The sequence below is a fragment of the Cavia porcellus genome, unplaced genomic scaffold (assembly GCF_034190915.1).
Source record: "Cavia porcellus strain 051 isolate PalLab524CR breed Dunkin Hartley unplaced genomic scaffold, mCavPor4.1 scaffold_19, whole genome shotgun sequence".
Classification (NCBI taxonomy): domain Eukaryota; kingdom Metazoa; phylum Chordata; class Mammalia; order Rodentia; family Caviidae; genus Cavia; species Cavia porcellus.
The window spans coordinates 63386606-63407815 of record NW_026947502.1 but is presented as its reverse complement, the minus strand read 5'-3'; the positions used below and the strand labels follow the sequence as shown (position 1 = coordinate 63407815).

The 21210-nt window shown below is 36.9% G+C and overlaps 1 long non-coding RNA gene across 1 annotated transcript; it reads left to right on the top strand.

The window, feature by feature from the left end:
• Positions 1-1219: 1219 nt before the first annotated feature.
• Positions 1220-18302, top strand: LOC134471673 (uncharacterized). Its single transcript, XR_010041249.1, has 3 exons — positions 1220-1561; positions 15275-15352; positions 17880-18302. It is a non-coding gene; the product is annotated as an uncharacterized LOC134471673 (long non-coding RNA).
• The last annotated feature ends 2908 nt before the right edge of the window (positions 18303-21210 follow it).

The following is a 21210-nucleotide window of genomic DNA, read 5'->3' as shown; positions in this document are numbered from 1 at the left end:
GCTTCCCTCCTTACATGTATCTATGTAGATCTGAGACTTAACATCTGAATTTGTGAAAGATGCATTTAGCTGTGAACACTTTCTCTGGATAATAACCAAATTATCATCACTTCAATATTGTTTACAGCCATATGGTGAATTGCTTGCTTATTTTAGCTCATTTTTATTCCTTCTGTTAGAATATAAATTTCACTGGTAAATAAACTGGATTTGCCACAACATACAGAGTGTCAAGAGGCAATTAATAACCACTTAGTACACCTCAGTATAGCTTGAGATTAAATGAAAACATGTAAAATGCACCTTTGGTGCAATCAAGAAAATCAGGGAAAAACTTACCACAGGGAAGAGTCACAAATCAATTAATGATAAAAGTGAGACATGACATAAGTGGAGACCTGCAACATTTTCTTACTATGGAACTCGTTTAAATGTTTGTTTCAGTAAGTTATGCTGCATGCCAAATTCAGTATACATAATGTAATGTAATTTTTCAAAACAATAATTATTCTAACAGCATTGCATGCAGATAAAATACAATCAGATAAAACCACTTAATTGGTGTTAGTTTTGTATGGTCTCTTTCACATCCTTGTTCCTCAGGCTGTAAATCAGAGGGTTCAGCATAGTAATAACCAGAGTGTAAAACAATGAGGTCATTTTCCCTGATCTGGGGAGCAGGCCGATCTGGGGTGCAGGTATATGAAGAGCATGATTCTCTGGAAGATGAAAACTGCAATGAGGCACAGGTGGAGAAAGCTTGGAGCATTCCCTCAGCAAAGCAAATCTGCATGACTCACAATATGATATAATAATAGGAAGTAAGGACCTCTGAGAGAGTACTCAGCTCAGAGAATCCAAGAACAGTAAATAAAGCCAGCTAATTGACTTGTGGGTCAGCACCACAAAGGAGAAAAAGGAAGTAAATCACAGAAGAAAGGATGAGTGCCAGCAGGTAAACTCCATGAGGAGGGAGCAGAACCTGCTGGACATATGGGCCATATAGAGCAATGTAGGGAGCCGAGTGACAGGCATTGCTGCCTCAATGTCTCGCTCTCTCCTATGGGCACTGCGTCTGCCTACATTAACCATAATCCTCTCCTGCTTATGTCACGTATCCGGATGTGACGGTGACCCTGTTGTATTCATCTGTTTAACCTCTTCCTGTCCCAGATCCCGCCCTTAGCCTATAAAAGGTGTGATTATTTTCTGAATAAACCGGAAGCTTGATCGGATTATTTCGTCTTGCTTTCGTCTCTCTTTTGTCTCCCCTATGTCTTTTATTTAATCCCCATTTCCCCTCCAGGAGCTCTGAACTTGTTGATCTGCAGGCTGGATCAAGTGGCGCTCAGCGTGGGAGCTCCTGGCACGGAGAAGTTAACGAGGGAGGGAGCCGTTCGAGAGACAGCTGGCTTAAACTGAAAGTGAAAGCGAATTGAACCAGAGACCTCGGCCGAGGAATGAGTAAACTAAATCAAGGATTAAAGCTTAAAGCAACAAGACATTAAATTAAGTACTGAGACCTGCACAGACGACTACCCGACGTCCTGCCCGAGTCACGGTGAGTGAACGGCAACCCCATTTCCCTTCCCGGACATAGGTCAAGTATTGAGCGAACACGAAGTGTTTGTCGGAGGCCTTATAAAGGCATGAAAGACAAGAGAGATAAGGGTTGGAACAAAAGAATTATTACAGTATTTTCAATTGATTCATAAGGTTTGCCCTTGGTTCCCCCTAGAGGGTTCTATAGATACCAAGAGGTGGAATAGAGTAAGAGATGCTTTAAAAGATTATTATAGAGTTTTTGGTCCAAAAAAGGTTCCTGTGACCACCTTTACATATTGGAATTTAATTTCTGAGCTGCTTGCCCAGAGGCATGCAGACCCTCAGGTTGAGGAGACAGTTACACTAGGTGAGGCTGCCCTGTGCGACTCCGTTAAATCTACCTCAAAACCATCCTCAGAAAAATCTGAAGCCTCTAATTTCTCAGATGCAGAGAATGATGGCCTGTTAGAGGTCCTCATACATGGTGATCTGCCTCCACTTCCACCTGTTGACATGATCAGCAGGTCCCAGGATGGCAGCCCGCTACTCCCTGTGCCTCCATGGCAAATTGGGGATTCATATAAGCCTTTAGAAACAACCTTAACTCTGAAAAGCTTGCAGCTGCACAGCAGCTGGTGCAGGACCAGTTAGATGCAGGCCACATTGTTCCTAGTAATTCCCCTTGGAACACACCTATCTTTGTTATCCGGAAAAGGTCAGGGAAGTGGAGGCTGCTACAAGACCTTAGGGCGATAAATAAGACAATGGTCTTAATGGGGCCCCTACAACCAGGCCTCCCCTCACCCAGTGCCATTCCTTTGGGATTTTTAAAAATTGTCATAGATCTTAAGGATTGCTTTTTCTCTATTCCTTTACATCCAAAGGACCAAAAAGAACACTTTTGCCTTATTTCCAAGCTGTCTCAGACCTAATAATTCAGGGTAGAAAGCAAGGAAAATGTCACTTTGGCAAAGAACCAGATATTATCATTCAACCTTTTACAAAAGACCAAATAGATTGGCTACTTCAGAGTACTGAAGTGTGGCCTATTGCCTTAGCTTCCTATTCAGGGACTATTGACAATCATTACCCTCCAAATAAGCTAGTTGACTTTGCTAATCGTCATCCATTTATATTCCCTAAAGTCACAGCTTTGCAACCCCTTCCAGGTGCCCTGGTTTTATTCACTGATGGCTCATCCTCCAGAAGGGCTGCTTATGTATCTCAAGACAATGTTTCTACCCTCCAGGCAAACACTTCCTCCGCACAATTAGCAGAGTTAGAAGCTATTCTTGCAGCCTTTGCTGCTTACTCTAACCAACCATTTAATTTGTATACTGACAGTGCTTACCTTGCTCAGTCTGTTCCATTATTAGAGACTGTTGCTACTATCTGTCATGCTTCCCCAGCTGCAAATCTGTTCAAACAATTACAATGCTTCATATGGCTTCACCGTCATAAGTTCTTTATTGGTCATCTGCGAGCTCATTCCAACCTCCCAGGGCCTCTTGCCCAAGGAAATCATTTGGCTGATGTTGCTGTACGAGCACAGGTTTTTATGGCTCAGGACTCCAAGGTGTCTGAGGCCCAACAAGCCAATCAGCTACACCACCTCAATGCTCACACCCTCCGCCTTCTCTACAAAATTACCCGTGAGCAAGCCAGACAAATTGTAAAAAATTGCCCATCTTGTGCTATCCACTTACCTGTTCAACACCTAGGAGTCAAACCTAGAGGTTTAATTCCTAATGCCTTATGGCAAATGAATGTTACCCATTTCAATGAGTTTGGCAATCTAAAATATGTACATGTTATTATTGACACTTATAGTGGCTTCATTTTTGCCACTCTCCAGACTGGAGAAGCTGCTAAACACATTATAGCCCATATGCTGTCAGCCTTCTCAGTTCTGGGATGTCCTCAACAGCTTAAGACCGATAATGGCCCTGGCTATACCAGTACCTCCTTTGCTCAATTTTGCAAGAGCCTTAATATCCTCCACATCACAGGTATACCTTATAATCCTCAGGGACAAGACATTGTTGAACGTGCGCATCGTTCTCTTAAATTCACCATAGATAAAATAAAAAGGGAGACATGGTACCCCACCCAGGGGTCCCCTAGAAATGTACATTCACATGCTCTTTTTATTTTAAATTTTCTGACCCTGGATGCTTCAGGCTGCTCCGCAACATCTCGGTTTTGGCATACTCAGACTCAAACATGGTTTGCATCTGTTTTATGGAGAGACCCACTAACCAATGTGTGGAATGGCCCTGATCCAGTCCTTATCTGGGGACGAGGTTCAGTGTGTGTTTACTCTCAACAAGATAGAGAAGCTAGATGGCTACCTGAATGCCTTGTAAAGCAAGTAGACAGTTCTTCAAAGACCCCATGTAATGCCCAGGAATTGTTGTACTCTAAGAAAGTAGCTTCATCATTTTGTGTATTATAGCAAACCTATACCGCGGCTTACTAAATGTTTTTTTTTTTTCTTAACTGATATGTTAAGTGACCCAATTGATATGTTGAGCAATACTCTCCCCTGTAAAGAATTGCAAGAATTTCACTTAATTGAGATGTTAATCACGGAGCGGCCCTCTACAAACAAGAAGAGTGGTGCTAAAACAAGCTAACAAGGGCTGTTAATCACCGGTAGGCGCCTCTATTCTTCGCTAAAGAACTAAAGAAGACAAGAAGGCCCACTAATTTACACATTGTTTGAAGTAGCTTGTTTATATGCAGGGAGATTTGCCCATGAGTTTAACCTTTTTACCTAACCTTAGTTACTCTTCCCACAAGATAGATACTCGCCGTTTTCCTGTTCTGTAGCGCGCCTTATTGCCTCCCCCCACCCACCTATCTGGGCCATAAAGAATTTGGGTTTCTGGTGACCTCTCCCCGACCTGGTGATGATCTGTCATAAGATGAGCCGGCCCCAATTTTAGGAACTGCTTAGCTTAAGAGAAATTACCGGGTAACGCTATGGCCCAAACCCCGATCGGTGCTTTCCTTTTGTTCTGTATGTATCAATGGGTTAGATATCAGATCTTTGTAAAACTTAAGTTCCAGCATCTCATAACTCGTGACCCCTTCGCACTCACTGGCGAAGACAAGCTGTCCTGGGATAATTAACTCTCCACTTTCTTCTCCAAATATTGCTGCAGATGTGCCACTCTGAGATAATGTCAGTCTGCAGGATGGGAGTAATTTGAGCAACAACAGGAACTCCCGGGACTGTCAGAGCTAAGTGGACAGCAATACAGTTTCCAGATGCGGGTCAACAGGTTTAATGGCCTTACAGGTTTCCTCCCCACTTTCCCTTACTTTTAAAACCCCCTTTCCCCAGTCTTGGGCGCGCAGTCTTTGGGTCGATCCAGGAGAGACTGTGCCGCCAGGACTGGCTCAATAAAGCCTTTGCCACTTAAGTTTTGGACTCTTGTTTCCGTGGACTTTATACCGGGGCCCACGTTACAACAGGAATAATGTTATTTCCTGAGGCACAATCCCCTGTGTTCTCTTACAGGTGACACATCTCCCTGGAGCCTTATGCTGCTTAGCCAGCCTTCTTGAGCCACACCACACCCATGGTGAATTTCAATCCCTGCCAAACAGACTACAGAGCAAGGGGTTGTTGATGGCATAGTACCTGTCAAAGGCCATCATGGCCAGCAGCACACACTCAACATCTGCAAAGATGCAGAATGTAAGAAAGTGCAGAGCACAGCCCAAGCAAGGGACTAAGTTCTCCTGGTCCATGAAGTCCACCAACATCTTGGGTCTGATTGACAGGGAATAGCAGAGGTCACAGAAAGACAGGTGGCTGAGGAAGAAGTACATGAGTATATGCATGTGGGGATCCATTGTTGGTAACATTAACTTTCCAAAAATTGCTAAGAGATCAATGAGATAAATGAAGAGAAAACTGATGAAAGTGTCATTCTGACATCTGTGTTATCAGTAATTCCCAAGAAAATTAATTTATTGAAGGTTGAACAATTTCCCTTGTGCATTCTTATTACTGTATAAACTTGAAGAACTTACAGATACAATTAATTATTATGTAAATTGCAAAATATTTGCAAAACAGAATAACACTTATTTCTGTAATTTTTAGCCTCATAAAACACTCATTGTGTGCTTTTTGCAACAATAAAAATCATCATTTTGATAGTGTTTGAGAAATTTTGAGTGAACTCTAAATATGCATCATAACACATGTGCCTTTTTATATTTTCTCTAATTTCTCTGGTTCTTCTATTGCTTTTATTTCATGTAATATATATTTGGTAATCTTAAATATCAGTATAATTTCAAGATAATATCAATGAAGCACACTTTTTATAAAAATAACATTAAGAGAAATGCAGCGTAGAGTTTACTGTTTTCTTAAATTAATCATCAACTGGAAAAATTTACAATTTTTATCCCCTGAAAGATTACTTATGGTTTCAAAACACTGTTTAGTATTGTAGAAGAAATGATATCATTGACAAATTAAACATATTATAATTTTACTCTGTAGTATTTGAAAAGACTGAAAGAAATACCCAATAATTTTTGCCTAAAAATACTTAAGAGCTCATTGCTTACTGTAAATGTAGGCTGGAGATAAAAGATGAGTGCTTTGGTCACTGCAAAAGAAATGTTAAAATACTAGTGGGAAAAACATATTTTAACCCATGCACTTGGATTTTATCACATTTTGTGATTGTATTATTTCATAAAACAAGCAAGTATATATAAATAATTGAAAATAAGATGAAAATCAATTATAAGTTAGAGACCTATAGCTCTGTATCAATCAGGGTTAACTACAGAAATAAATGTAACACAAGATATACAAATGTATAACAACTACAAGACTGGCTTACAGTTGTTAGCCATAAATTTGGATGAGGGAAGTCTGCAGATAGTGTCTCCAGGTTGGTAGCTGGATAGTCCAGCCCAAGGGTTGGAACTTGCCACAGTGTCCCATGCAAGCGCATATCAGGATGCTCATGGTTCTGTAATGGGACATTGTAGAGTCTATGACAAAGAATTAAGAGTAGTCTATGATGAAGGCAGAGGAGCCCAGGCAGAAGCTGAACAGTATGTATCAGAAGCCAGGAGAGAAAGTCCAAGCTGAGGAGGAATGTGGAGCTCCTCTGAAGAACCAACATCAAGTCTATCAATATTATGTTACATTAAAATCATAACATTCTGCCCCTTACTTTCCAAAACTCATACACATCCTTTTATCAAAAGGCATTTAGTCCATCTCTAAAAGTTGCCAGCAGTCTTTAAAAGTTCAAGTTCAAAGTATCCTCCAAGATGTAAGAAAAACTGTTAGCTCCAATCCTTTGTATAAATTAAAAGAAAGGTAGACACTTCCAACAGTCAATGGTGCATGATAAATATTTCCATTCCAATATTTAGAAATGGGAAGACACAAAGGATTGAAACCAAAGTCCAAAATGCAGCAAGACAAATATTGAGTTCTGTAGTTCTATGTTCAGCATCTAAAGCAATCTCTAGGAAATTGTGAGCTCAAAAGAGTTTAATAGACCCCACTCCTATCGCACTTTTGGTGATTGTAGAGCCCATAGCTTTTCTCTGTGGCTGGATTTGCTCCCTCCTTGCAGCTTTCCTAAGATGATCCATGCTCCTGCCTTTTCCAGTCTTCTAAGTTCCCCCACTGCTCCTTTGGTTTCACACACCTCCACACACTTCCCTCTCAGGGGCACACTTTTCTCTCTTGTCAATCCACAGCTTTATTGGAGCTTCCTTTCAAGCTGAACTCACAAATTCTTAAATCATCCTGTTGGGTACTTTGCTCTTGCGTTGCAACATAAATCTGACTAACATCCCCAACAAAATCCATGCCACATCCTCAATATTTGACTGCCTTGAAATTTCTAAAAGGAAACATCCAGTAAAAGCAGCCAGAGCAAAAGAGAGGGGAGAGAAAGCCGCTTTTTTCTCCTTTCTGATGTACAGAGACCACTCCAAACACTCGGGTAGTTGTACTCACAAAGTATTGCCTTCCTCTTGCACAAGATGAGGATATTTACGAAGTAAGAACACTGGCTTCCTGATGAGGCTCTTAGCTAAACTTCTAAACTGCTCAAGTTGACACAAGGCATCAACAGAAACAAGTTTCTATTCCTTGAGTGCATGAATATTGAGAATGTATTATGTATTTTCATGTGTACATGATTCTTAATTAAAATATTAGACATGGGACATGAGTGATGTAGATAGGTGATACTTTTTGTTTGATTATTTTGTTTAAGATACTTTGCTATAAAGTGTCCATGAACTTAAATTTTTGCATATACAAATTTGATAATTATTTTAATGTGATACTTCAAATATATACTAATTAGGCAAGAAAAAACCTCTTAAATTTATGTACATACTTAGACAATAATTAAATTAATAAAACATGCCTGTGAACATGAACCAAAGGAATATAAGTAAAATGAGATTTTGTGACACTAATAAGTTCAAGGAGTCTTTAATTTCAAAGTAGAAATTATCCATTTTGAAAATAAGATGTGAGGATGTGTTATTCTAAGCAATATGGCATAGATTCTCTAGCTTTTCTGCAATCATTGGGGGTTTCTCCAAAGCTTTTACATTTCTTTTTATTTTTTTTTTTCACTTGGGAATCTCAAGAACTTACCAGAGGTTAGTGTTGCACTGGTAACCAAACATTATTATGCTGATGGTACTTTATTATAACAGGCAGCTTGGGGACTTAACTCTCTGAAGCTACTTTGATTTGACTTCCTTGTTATGCAAACATATAATTAACTGAATTTCTGGATCTGTGTTTTCTGCTGGGAATAGAAGAACCACTGAAGCACATGCTGGGTTTGTCTTGAATATAGTTACCAAATCCCATATGTCAGTTAATCTCACACCATATAATATGTATAATGCATAAAAATTTTCTGATGTAAATAATCTGTCTCATGTTGGTCCACTAGGAGCAAACTGTAATTAAAGTCCTAAAGACTCATTATCAAATCTTTCTACTCTTCATTTGTACTTCACATGCTCACAAATTCTTTCCCTAAATTGCTAAACTATCACTAACTTTAGATTATATGTTTACAGAGATGTACCACCTGTACTACAAACCTCATGCTGAGCCTTTCTTTGGTGTGTAGCACAGACCAAGTGTTCCAGAGTAGACCCCATAGGCTATTTGTTAAAGTCTACTTATTTTATCAACACATGAGGGAACATGTAAGGAATAGGAGAGATTGCATCCTCTCCTTTCCCACAGTCCTCCGCAGCTCCCAGCTTTCTTATTGTGTGTGTTTATCTATTCTGAACTTAAATATAAACAAATTTCTTTAGTCTCTGCCTTTTCATGTTAGCCCTTACTTTACATTTATAATCACAAGGTACAATTTTTCAGAATTTCCTTCCTTTAGCTGGATAAATAATATTTAATTTTATGAAAGGATAAATTTTGTCTATTCATTTGTATGTTAAAAAGCTTGTAAATTGTTTCTAATTTAGAGGGTTAATCATGCTATGGATATTCATTAATTCAGACCTTCAAACAGCACCATTCTTGACACATTTCCATTCCAAATCACTTGCAATCCTTCCATGTTTCACTAGTTTTATGTGTGTCACATTCTGCACTCAGTAGAAATGAATGGGAGATTACTTTTACCTGTGTTTAATTTGTTTACCTGAGAAATTATTTATTATGTCTAAGTATTTAGGAATAACATTGATGCTTATAGTTTTTGTATTCTCAATTTGGAAAGTAATTCCGTACTGAATATTCATTGTTACTACTTAAGACCTACAATACTGGAGCATAATGAATAAGTAATGGAAATTCATTGCACTTGTGGACTTCATTCTTTTATCAAAATTCATAATTGTAAGGTACTTATCCACTTCATACCACATTAACCACATTTTCTCGGGATTATGGAAAAGAACAAGAGATGAGGAAGTAGATGTAGAAGAAACAGAAAAAGACAAGCAAGTATAAGAACAACAACAACAACAACAACATAAAAAACCCCCAAAAACAACAAGAGCAAGATTGGCATCCACAACAAAATGGAATAATAAGGTCTTGGGAAAAAAAATAGAAAGCAGTAATGCTATTTGAAAAAAAAAAACAAGAAAAACATCAAGAAAATGAAGAGAAAGAGAAAAAAGAAAACTTAAAAAGGGAAAGAAGATTAAAATCAAAGACAGATTAAAAAAGAACAAGCAAAAGAGAAAAAGATGAGATGGAAAGAGAGACAAAGAAATCAACAGAACACAACAGCAAAGTGTGTGTGTTAAAAGGGAAAAAAATGAAAAGCTGCAGAAAAGAGTTAAAAATAATAGAAAAAGGAAGGAAGTAGCAAAAGAAAGAAAGAGAATTGGAGAGAGACAGATACAGTGAAAAGCAATGGAATGGACAACAGAGGGAATGAGGAAGAGGGTGATGACCACTGAAAAAACCATCAAACTGCAACACAGCCATGAGGAAAAGGCAAGAAAAAAGGGCAGCTGCATCACAAGAGCAAAGGCTAGAAGCATCAGGAAAGAGGAGACGGCGTGGAGCTGAGCGCTGCTGTCCCGGCAGCCCCACGTGAGTGACAGTCCTCCTAGCTGTTGACATCTCTAAGAAGAAGACGAGCAAAATGTTTTGGGGTGAGAGACCAAAGAACAAAGAGGGCCAGAGCCTTACATGAACAGAAAAGAAGGGGAAGATGAAGAGCAAGATTAGGAGAACAGGGAGAAGAAAAGAAAAGGAGAAGATAAGGAAAGATAAGGAAGAAGAAAGAAAAGTCAAACGTTAATATATAAGACACAAAGCAGCAGCATCCACCAACCAGTAAGTAAATAACCTTCAAGGAACAAAAAGGAAAATGCACAAGGGATACCAGAAGAAAAGGCAAAAGGAGAAAATACCACAAAGAGGAGAAAAGAAAGAGAAAACAGAAGAAAAGGGGTAAATGTAAAAGAAAAATGGAAACAAGCTCAGAGGAAAGAGAGAAAAAGTAAAGTGAGGCCCGATGACAGAGAACATCATATACACACGCGGTCCACAAAGAGCACGTGAGAAACATGAAAGACAGACACAAGAAGAAAGAGAAAAGAGAAAAATAGAAAAAGAGAAAGACAAAAATGACAGTGAGAAAAACAATGGAGAAAGAAAGACCAAGACATAGGGAAACAGAAAGAGAAAGGGGAAGAAACTGATACAGAAAGGACAAAAGGGCCAGAGGAGGAAGAATATGACAGGCTCTGAAACCCCCACTGCTACAAAGCTCAGCCATGGAAGAGCCAAGGAACAAGAGCAACAGCACAACAGCAAGAGGATAAAAACATCACGAATGAGGACAGGTACTGGTGTCTGTGCTGGTTGATCATGGCAGCAGATATGTGCAGGACAAGTCCCTGGGCTTTGGGGTTGTCTCAGAAGAAAAAGAAGATAACGTTTTTGAAAGAGTTGCTGGCCCAGATGAAACACTGTAACCAGAAAAGGCTGCAGCTAAACTCCTCCCCCCCCTGCCCCCCATGCACTTGATTGTAACCCTATATCCCCATCCTTAAGAATCTGTGCGCCAATGAGATACCTGTGCATCTCTAATGGCTTTAGGGCACTGCCCCAAGCTTAGGCTATTTAGATTCCCCCACGCCACGTGTCCGAGAGAGTTCGCCAGAGAGAGAGAGAGCTCGCCAGACTCCAGTGGCCAGCGCCGGCCAGCGCGCCAGTCTCCACTCCCCGTGTTCCCGGAGAGACCACAGCCCGGCCCCAGGCTCGGTGCAGAGATGCTGCGCCCCGGGGCCGGCGGCGGCGGGGGGCCCCCTCCCCGCATTCCCGGAATAAAGCCACCACTGACCACTACTTTCACGGCCGTCTGCTCCATACCTCCCACGGACTTCTCTCTCCTCCTCTCCCTTCTCTCAGACCTAACAGTTTTGGCAGGCATGAGAAAAAAGAATGAGGGCTAGAAATATCAATAGACAAAAACTGATTAGGAGGATTTGGGGTAGCAGAAGAAGAAGAGAAAAAGACAAATGAAGAAGAGATAAGGAAGAAGAAGAATGGAGGAGCAGGAAGAAGAAGGAAGAAGAAGAAGAAGAAGAAGAAGAAGAAGAAGAAGAAGATAAATACAAACAAGTATAAGAAGAACAACAAAAAGAACAAAAACAACAGGAGCATTCGTAGTAAGAAAGCAAAAGGAAAGCAGACCCAGGACACAAATGGGAAAAGGCAAAAGAAGAAAAATATCAAGAAAAAGAATTATAAAGAGAAAAAAAAACAAAAAAAGAGGAAAGAAGAATAGAAACAAAGACAGAGAGAGAAAGGAGAGGAACAAGCGAAAGAGAAAACACAAAGATGATATCCCAAGAGACAAAGAAATCAACAGAATGAAAGGGCACAGTGTGCAACAGACAAAAGAAAACCAGAAAAGGTAGAGAAAGAAAAGTGAAAAGCCACAAACAGCAGTTACAAAAAAGAGAAAAAGGAACAGGGTACAGAAAAGAAGACAAAGAGAATGGGAAAGAGAAAATCAAAGGAATGGCCAAGAGCAACAGGAGGAAGGGGCAATGACGTGCGACACCACCGTGGAAACGTGACTCGGGCATGAGGGAAAGGCAGCAACAAGGAGAACAACCACACAGCAGCCAAAGGTAAAGCATCCCGAGGGAGGAGCAGTGTTTCAAACACAGCAAGTCACTATTAATTCTGCCGTCTTTCCAGCAGTCTTCAGCTGCAGCCAACGTCCAGAAGAATTCAGTGATGCTGGTTTCTTGTGATATTGTTCATTCTTATGTTTGAAGTATTCATTGTTCACAAGAGAACAGAGGAAGCTGGAAATTTAAGGCATTCTGGTGAATAATTTCATTTTAGCAAAATTAAATTAAAATTCAACTCTTGTAAGATATTATGTGATTAATATTCCCATTGGCCTATCAATCTAAGAAGTGCATGTATATTTTACACTCTGGAGAACTGATTAAATACACAAGTGCATGCATGTTTCTAGAGATGTAGCAAACTATGTCTATTTTTATGAAATTTAAATTTTTTCAGAAGAGTAGGTTAATTATATAACTGACATATTATTTTCTTTAATATCTGAAACGACTAACTTTTTAATATCAGTATAACTTCACATTACAGGCAGGCACTGTGAAGCTCAGCTATATCCCTGGAAAAATTAGAGTTTTATTTACCTGGACATTATGTTTTTATGAACTATCACCATGGCAGTGGATTGAGATGACTACTGATTTTGAAGAGATGTCACAATAAATTCCCAGCACCAAAAAGACCACCAACAACAAAAATATGACTTTTAAGAGCAACATTTTTATTTATGTATATACATTTGTGTAACTTCCTATACAGCAATAGTAATATATATAGTAATGATAATAATAATATTGTGATTGCTAAAAGCAAATAAACTAGCTCACAACTATTTCTAGAAAATGATGCTATTTGCTCAATCTAGAAAATTGATGCTATTTCTGGTTTTGGCATGAAACAGTATACATTTTATCATCTACATTAAGAGAAATAGTATTAAAAGATACATAAAATTAAAAGAGCAGTAAATAATGTCATAAATATAAAATGTATTTCAACTGTGATTGAAAGTTCGTATTTTATGTATTCCATAGAAGTGCTGATTTAGTGAATAATATATACAGCTATTTTAATAAATAGATATTATAATGAATAATTTTTGTACATGTATAATAAATATGCAAAATATCAGATTTAACAAGTGTTGCTTTGCAACTAATAAACACAAGTCTTTACAACATGATTTCAGAGTACAAGAAATACAGGATTACAAAGTAAGAATATAGAAAATGCTTAAAAATTTCATTTAACTAAAATTTATTTTATTCAAAGAATGCTAAAGCTTAAGTAAATCATAAAATTACACAAAAGGGAAAATAAGTTATCAAAAATGAACTATGGTGGCAGTAAAAAATAAAGATATCAATGATTATTAAGTTCATTTCATGGTTTCTTTCTTCCATTGATTTGTAGGACCTTTAAGATATTCTTGACTCATGCTCTTTGTTGTATTACGCTCTTTATGTAAGTATTATAAATTTAGGATGTGAGCAAGTTTTCTAATTGTATATATTACAAATGTGCCCCTCTATGCCATGTTTTATCTTGTCTTTTAACTCTATTTCTAACTTTCAGAATAAAAGTTCTTAACGTCTATTTGTTTCCACGTGCACAACACCAACTACTGAAAACACCAGTGGCTCTCTGTTTCCTCAGCATCCCTGTGTATAGCAGCACAGTGTGTAATAGCTAAATCTTAGAGACATCTGAAATGTCCATCACGTGAGGAATGGTTAATGAGGTGGGGATTTTATACAATAGAAAACTATTTTGCCATAAATTAGGATAGATTTGAGGCATCTATTGGTAAATGAATGCACTTTGAGGCATCCATTTGCATTAGCAAAATGAATCGCACTCGCATATGTAAACATTGCATCATCTCTCTTGTGTGACAAACTAAAAGAGTAAAAAAGGACCAAAGTGTACAGTAGATATTTGTAAGTGGAAAGAAATTGTTCAATAGCAGAAAAGAGCTGTGTAGGGGGAAAGGGGAAAGCAAGGAAGGGAAAAGGAAAACAATAATTTTAAAAAGGGTGAAGTGAAAATTACACTTTGTAAAAAGGGTGGAGCAGATGAGCTGAAGGGAAGAGAGAGAATTGGGAAAAAAGTGGGATCAAAATATATTATTTATAGGTACAAACACCCTATGATGAATATTATCACTAGGTGTAATGAAAATGTGTCCAGAAACTTAAATAAAAGAATGAATATGCATTCCCTTACACAAGAAAGAACCTGGCCCAATGTAATCTACCCCCCTACACTGATCCACTTTGGAGTCCTGCACTAATATTACTATGTATTTAATAGTCCACCTAACAAGGCTTATTATTGTGAGGAGCTATTAATGCCCACGGACCTTCTTTTCAGAAAAATATAACTAATCTTGATCAAACATATTTTCATCCAGGTGGCATTACTCTTGCTCTCCATCTTTCTGGAAGATTCTCCTGGCTAAGCTGCTGGTGGGACTGAAATGAACTTGACCTTTCTTTAACCCTGTGGCACCAAACATATCTCATGGGGTAAAGCTTCCACACACTTGATTCTCATCAAAGTTGAAATTTGTCATGGCAGTGTGGGTCATCAATACTTTTCAGGTTTTTCCCCCCATAAGAGACTCCCTACCTGAGCAAGTTTAATCCTATGATCTCTAATAGAATACATCCCTAAGACAAAGGTGACCAAATATTCTTTTATTGTTTAAAAACTTTATGTCCGTTTGAAATGTAGCTCACATTAAAATTATCTTTACTGAATTATATATATATATATATATATATAACATACACATATATGTGTATTTATAATTTTCTTCATTCATTGTTGAGCATCTAGTTTCTATAGTTTAGTGCTTGTGAATTGCCATTATAAACATGGGTATGAAGGAACCCTATAGTATGCTGACTCTGATATTTTGAGTGTATACCAGGAAATGGAATACTTTGATCATGTAGCAGTTCTAAAATATTTTATTGAGTGGAATAATATTCAGCCATAAAGAAGAACAAAATATATAATTTTTAGGAAAATGGATGGAACTGGAGATCATCAAATGAATTAAATAACCCAGAGTCAGAAAATACAGTTATCATGTGTTTTCTCTCACAGGCAAAATATAAGGATAAGAAGATGATATGAAAGTAGAAGGAAAATTATTATCAAAGAAGGGATCTGGAAGAACAAATGGTAAGAGAAGATGATGAGTGAGTAAGATCCAAGTATGACACATATATATATATATGCATGAATATGTCACAATGAAAACCACTGTTCTGTATAATTAATATGTACTAATAAAATTCTTAAAAATAACAAAAAATTGTTTTCAGATACCAAAGATATTTTAAAATTAGATTTTTAAAACTTATGTAACATCGTATTGTTTGCAGTTGAGCATTGCTGTACTGTGTGATGAGGTGTGATTAAAAATGTAAATCTTTAAATTTTTAAAAAAAAGTATTGCAGTAAAAAGCATATTATTGCCACCAGTCCTCAAAATGCTTCCTCTTGCTTTGAACGCAGCCACTCCACAGCTCTGGCAACTTTCTGAAGCATCTCTGGAAGTCCTCCTTTCTGAGTATCTAATTTGGTAGTGCTCAGTGTCAGTTGCTTCAGAAATGTTTTGTTTTCATGTTCCTGTGGACTTTGGGAAAGAGTGAGAAGCCTGAAAATGTCAGATACAGTGAATAAAATAGATGAAAATGTACTGTGTGTGAGTTTTTTTATATCCCTGACATTCCTGTCAGGTGGCAGTTGGCTATTTAATTTTTATCAGACTTGCAAAGAGACTCATGAAAAATGATTTCCAGAACTGCTCCAGACAGTTGCAGAAAAGGGGTAAGTGTGTTTGAAGAGGAGGTCAAGTATGTTAGTGGGACTAAAGATAATGCATCTTTAACTGCAGTGCATTTTTATTTAATATTTATCATGTATTTCTTTCACGCCTTGTATGTGGCACACACACACAAGTACAGGAAAAACACACATACAGACACATACAAACATGGTTAGATAGGGTACTACTGTTATAGTTTACAACACAAATGTCCCCTACAGGTCTCAGAGTGGGCCACTGGGAGATGGTGAAACTTCAGGAGGTTGTGCTGCCTGGGACAATCCTGAGGTCCTAGTGATCACGCCTTAGCAAGTAAAGTTAGTCTCCATTCAATGACCTCTGTTTTGTTTGCTGTTCCTACCTGAAGCAGTGTGCTCTGCCTCACAGTCCTCACCACTGTGACCCAGTGCCACCAGGAATTAATAGTAAATTCCAGTAAAGGTTAACCAAGTACATTGCCAGTTCTTAAAAATTTCCAAAAAATGTAATCAGAGAGAACATTTAATGTAGAGAATGTCATTAAAAATTGCCATTCATGTAATCAAAAACCAAATTCTCTTTTTCTCCCTCTCTCCATATATATATCCATAATTTTGGTCTCTATGATTAAAAGAGGTGCTCAGACTGGTGGTCATTAGCTTCCTGACATTTGTTAGTAAGTATAGTGATAATTTCATCTTCACAAGGTTAACAGTGTTCTTTAGTGTACTCAAAACTGTCTCAGATTTCTTGAGGAATTTGGATATTCTTAAAAGATGCAAGCAGAAATAACATGGATCCAAAAAATCATAACTTTTACAATCTTATTTGCACTTCCAATTTTGGGAGAAGCACAAGTAGGTACCAAGATGGTACTGTATCTTCATGAAAGTTCTAAGTGTGATACATATTAACCATGGTCAACGAATTCTACTTTCCATTTCTTGGTAATCTGAAATGTACCAGGCTTCAAATAATACAGCTCACACTGGTGCATGTGTATGCATAAGTGAGGTCCAGTCAAGTGTGGGAGGACTGGATAATACTTGATTTTATTTTAGTGCATATATATATATATATATATATATATATATATATTAAAGGTCAATGACATTTATCAGAAATGTACCTCTATACAGTAAGCTGAATTGTGTCTGAAATTACATAAATAAAATCACTGTGTTTGAAAGTTTTATATTATCATTAACTGAGGTTTTAAAATTATTTTACTATTCCTTATACATATCCACACTTACATCTCTATTTGTACATACAATTTTATTTCACTTTGTTTTCTTTTCATTTCTGTCTTTTTGCTTTTTTTTTTTTTTTATCGGTACCGGGGATCGAACTCACGACTGCCTGCTTGCAAGGCAGGCGCATATGCCGCTGACCTAAATCCCCAGCCCCTCTTTTCATTTCTTAGAGAAAAACCCCTTAACATAAGCTTCATGGGCATACAGATCTACAGTTTGGATCTATCGCTGCTGAAAAATATGGATATTCATAGATTTTTATTATTTAATCTTATTCATTTTTCTCTCAGCATACTATGTTAGAGATGATTAGATTTATAAAGATTCTAAAGTATTTATTTGAGCATTTATTAAATCATACCTTCCTGTCAATTTATTCCTGTATTAGTAGAGCAGAGTATTTATGGAAAACAATATCACAATTCCAGAATTCTTAGTGATAAATATTGCATATTCACTGAGTTTATGTGAGATGCGAGGAACTGATTAAACGTCAGTGTTAGCTTGTGCAGCTACCAACGAGAAGCCGTGAACACTCACTACAGAGTCCAGGCCTGCGGTCTGAAGCCCATTGAGCCCTTTGTACAATAAGCAGCCATTCCAGGACACTGATTACTTTGGTCTTTTTTCCTTTCTCATCCAGGGAAAGAGGACAAGAGGAGAGAGAGGAGGTGGTGACTGCTGATCCAGTTCCTTGCTTTTCCTACATGAAGTGGCCTGATGTGTCTCCACTGAATCCAACTCTCCTTTTCATTCTATTTATTCATTTATTTTTATTCTTTCATTTTATTTTAAAGAGAAAGAAGAAAATCAGATAAATCAACAAGCGAACAAAGTTAAAAATCAACAACAAAAGCAAAACAACAACAAAACACCAGCTATATACAGATTTCCAAACAAGATGAGTGGGGCCAGGGATTTAGCTCAGCAGCACAAGTGCCTGTTTGACAAGCATGAGGTCATGAGTTTGATCCCAAGTAACAGTGCACTTGACATCCTCTGAGTAGACACTGAGATCCTAAACCCCAGGTCTGCAAGGCCAATCAAATAAAAGCTATTCCTTTTACCTCAGTTGCTATCATTTTACCCAGAGTCCTCTGAATCAGCCAGGTGATTACCTTGCTCGCACAATATTGTATGAGCAATACTTATCTGAAAGTAAATGTAATAGTTTACTCAGGGATGAATTTTTAAGGTATTTCTAACTTTTATTTTCAAATTTCATGAATACAACAGGTGTAGGATATCTGCAAAGTTGTAGGATCCAATATCTGAGAAACACCATGCAAATCCAGGAAGCCTCAGTTAAGAAAACATTTGCAGAATTTTCATAGCATATTGGAAGAAATCAGTTATCACTCAACATCAGCATGGCTGCAGCCAGTAGCCAGGAGTGTTAGTAAATTACAGACAACTGGTGAAGGTCAAAGCCAAGCACAATTATTTTCCATTAACCTTAAGGAAGAATCAAATCTTCATATCAAAAATTATTCTTGACTTTTCTGTCTTTGGGAAGCAAGAATTCATAATTTTACTCTTCATTTGTGTCATTCCCTGAGGAAGTATAATATTATTCATTCTTATTCTTATGCATGAATCACCTGAGAGACTTAGAGAATTGTCTTCCATATGCTGACTGAATACCTATACCAAATGCCCAGTGACAAATATAGGAGTGACAAACATAGGAGGAAAGGAGAAAAGCAACATAAATAATCTCTGCTTTCCTGAACAGATCCAAAAATTTAAAGACTTTCATTCATGCAGTTACACAGCATCAGCTTTCCAGTTACATAGCATCAATTATTAAAGTAACAGATGTTGGTCTACAATAAATTTATTCACATTTTCGAACCCACAGTTGTGGCATAGCTAAGATCAAGGAAAGCAAATAGCTGAAAGAAAAAGTACGTAGGTGTCTGCAGCCTCAAGTCTGTGTGGATGAGAATGATGAAGTCATTGCTCCACACCACTGAGATCGTGAACACAGTTAGGAAAAGACCAAATAGTGGAGCCTACAGCTCACGGAGGTCTGTGACTCCCATGAGAATCAGTACCTCCAGTGTTGTTAGGTTGCTTGTCATTAGAGCCATTTAGGAAACCTACCCTGGAAACAAACCTGAGGGTAACCATTAACTTCTATTAGATATGACCTGAGAATATCTATACAATCAAGCTCTTATATAAAATAGCTATGCTACAAAATATGTATACATATATATATATACATACACACACATACACACACGTATATATTTGTGTGTTTGTATGGATATTCATGCACATGTTACCATAAGAAAATTTAATGTTTCCAACTTTGGAATTCTAACATAAATCATGAAGTACATAAACTAAATCAAACATATAAGAAACAAAAAAACACATTAATTTCACTGAGTAATTTTACTGTGAGTGGGATAAAATATTATTCATACTTTGCCAAAAACTTAATTCATACTTTATTTATTTATTTATTCAAATAAGGACACCTTTGAAGACATATTCTTTAGTAAAAGGTTAACGTTACAAATACAGAAATGATTTAAGGACATAAATGGGAGGTATGCATAATCATATGAAGTATTCATAATAAAGTATTTCACCTAAATATAATCAGTGCTTTTGGTGTTACTTCCAGTTTTTTTAAGATACAAGTGATATAAATCTACAAAATCAGAAAAATAAATTCTATCATCAAATTTTAAATAAATGCATAACTCAGTCCAAATATGACTGAAATACTTAACAAATTCTACAAATCCTGTATTACCTTGAAATATTTACAAAACACTCATCAAGATGAGAAACCTTTGGATATATATTTATTATTTTAAAAAAAGAAAAAAATCAAACCCAGCAAAATATTAAAAAGACAATAATTTCTCATCAAATCTGAAAAATCCCAAGAATTCAAGAAAATTTCAACACAAGTATATATGCAATAAATTAAAGAATAAAAAATACCAAGTTTAGTCAAAAACTACTTGAATAGAATGTTAGGAAAAAATACATCATAAAACTGGAACATCGTTTTTATATTAAACCTATGTGAAACCTGACAATGCATGGTTAGAGGTCAAAGATTTCCCACCTAAGAAGACTAAAAAAGAAAATAGTGTCCACTTTTCTTACTGTAGTCAGTATTGTTTTTTAATTTAGAGAAATTTTATGAACCTATTCCCATTAATAGAATGCATGGCCATATATTTAGTAATTCCAAAGATTTCATAACAGGTACACAAAAAAGGCTTTTCAAATTAACAAACAAGTTTGGCAAACTTGCAAAGCATGAAATTGCTACACAAAACAGTAATGTGTCTATACATTAGCAATGATTTTTTTCAAAAATTTGAGCTTTGAATTCGATACAAGTCTAAAAGAAAAGAATAAAATACTGAAAAATAAATTTATCTCTGACAAGGCAAGTTTTGTAAACTGAAACTACAAGACATTGATGAAGTATGTTACAGAAGGTATTTTTAGTAAATGAAATAACAAATCATTTTCATTGATTGGAAATCCTAAACATATAAGTTTCAAAAACCATTCAAAATTATCTATAGAGTTTAACAAATTGACTGAATGCAGTGTTTAGTACAAATAAAAAATTCAACACTAAAATTCACATGAAATATGAAATGGCCCTCAGAATAAGTGAACAAACAAAGAGTAAAACAGAAACACCTTAACTTAGAGAAACCACATTTTCTAATTTTAAAACAGTACCAGAGAGAGTATGTAAAACTCTGTTATTGACAAAATATAAACATGTACATAAATGCAAAGAGAACATAAAAAGAAAACACACATATCTATAATACATTTTTGACAAGGATGGAAAAACGTCAGAACAGCATAGAATGCTGTGACCAATGGATGCATGTATGCAAAAGACAGATGCTGGACTCCTCCCTGAAGTGCAGGCAAAATTGTCTCTAAATGTTGTTACAAGAAAAACCAAAAAGTCTACGAGA